Below are 2,109 nucleotides of genomic sequence, written 5' to 3'. Positions count from 1 at the left end.
GGGAGAGGGAGAGGGAGAGAGAGGGGAGGGAGAGGGAGAGGGAGAGGGAGGGAGAGGGGGGGGAGAGAGAGAGAGATAGAGAGAGAGAGAGAGGCTATTAAACTATAGTCACAAAAAATCATGACTATTTTGGAATTAGCCACGAAATAGTCATGAAATGGACACAAAATGCAAAACGTAAATATTCGTGTTAAAGTTGTGGCTCAAAAAGCCATGAAATAATCACCGAATAAAACGTGATTAAAAATAGTTACGATTTTGTCATAAATTTTCGTGATAAAGTGGTCACGAAATAAAAAGTGACTAAAATCATGGTGAATTGTGAAGCTTTTCTTTTGTCACGAAAAATTTGGGACTTTTTATAAAGTAGCTACAAATTATCCACAAACGTTTTGTGACAAATTGGACACGAAATAAAACTTGTCTATAATCCTGGTAATCGACAAAAAAATCATTCGATTTAGTCATGTAATGTTTTGGGGTTTTTATAAAATAATCACTAATTTGCCACAAAATTGTTCATGTCTATTTATAACTATAAACCCTAGTTAGACTTTTAACGCCTAAACTTTAAACACAGACCTTAAAACTTTAATCATTTAATACTTTAACCTCCAATCTTTAACTTATACTCAAAACTTAATCCTTTCAAATTTTAATCTCAAATCTTAATTTTAAACTCCAAACACTATATATACTCCAGACCCTTTAAACTAGACTTCAAACCTTATTCTCCAAACTCCAAACTTTAAAATTTAAATAAAATAAAATTTCAAATTATAAAACCATAATATCCAAATATACTTAAAACATTTACATGTAAACTTTATGAAAATTGATTTTCATACTAAAAGATAGTATTTATAAAATTAATTAAAATTTCAATTATTAATATTTAAAATTTTGATATTCAGTTTTCAAAATCTTAAGTTTTAAAATGTAGTGTGATTTGTTGAAATGTCCTACTAGTTAAACAAGAACATAGTTTTCCTTAGTTATGCTAGTTATACAACAACCAACAACAAGCAACATAAGCTTTAAACATAAAAAGCAGCGAGATAATCATAGATAAAAAGCAGCGAAATAATCATAGCAGTTGTACCATTGTTCCACCGCTATTTCAAAAACCAACAAAAAGCAACAAACAAGTTTAAAACAGCTAAAATGATCTCATTTTTGCTTCGTAAACCTCGTCATTGGCCTACTTAAGTTGTCATTCAGTGTGTGGACCGCCCCTTTAACACCATTTCCCTTTTTCTTCCTCTTATTCACATCCTCATCTGAGTTTTCACATACTTTCTCAACATGAGCATTCACTTCACTTATTACCTCTTCCTCCACATTGAGCATTCCTACCATTTAATTGCTCCTTCATATAAGCTTCTGAGGCAGCGAGTCATATGTCAAACTCATCAACCTTTTCTACAATTTTCTTCATCCACTCTCCCATTTCTTATTTCATACCATTAACGAGTTCTACCAATCATTTAACTTTACCGTGTTCTCCGGTGTTCCAATGGTGGCTTTTCTCTCATTCACATCATTCTCAAGGGGAGGGGCTTTTCGGGCAGCCACGTCTTCATCGAACAACACTTGAAACCTTATGATATTTCTTTTACCAAGCCTATGCATCCAAGTATCAACAACAGTCAACCACATCATTCTTATCATCTATGTCATCTTTTTCTGTTATCCGAGCTAGTAAAGTTTCTTCATCAGCAGAAGCGCTCAAGATGCTATCAATGTCCTTCATTTAACAAGGAATGAAGATTAAAAAAACTTAGAAAGCCAAACAAATATATTCATAAAGAAGGACTACTAACCTCAGTTGCACCAAGTTCTTCATTTATTTTTGATAGTGGAAGTTTTTTCATTTAACTTTTATTGCACTTTGATTTGCACATCTTTAGACATGTTGGGTCTAAGCCTTCAACAGATTCGCAGAATTTTGTGCCCAATTCCTAAATTTCCTTGAAGGCTAAAAGCTACACATGAAACATATAGTTACAAATTGGTAAAAGAGCAAGAATGCCTAGTGCCACCAAATCACACTTACAAAACTTACCTATGAATACAAAAACTTGGAATCGGCCATATCACACCTTTCTT

The sequence above is a fragment of the Brassica oleracea genome, chromosome C7, assembly GCF_000695525.1.
Source record: "Brassica oleracea var. oleracea cultivar TO1000 chromosome C7, BOL, whole genome shotgun sequence".
NCBI classification, from domain to species: Eukaryota; Viridiplantae; Streptophyta; class Magnoliopsida; order Brassicales; family Brassicaceae; genus Brassica; species Brassica oleracea.
This window is presented reverse-complemented; position numbering follows the sequence as displayed.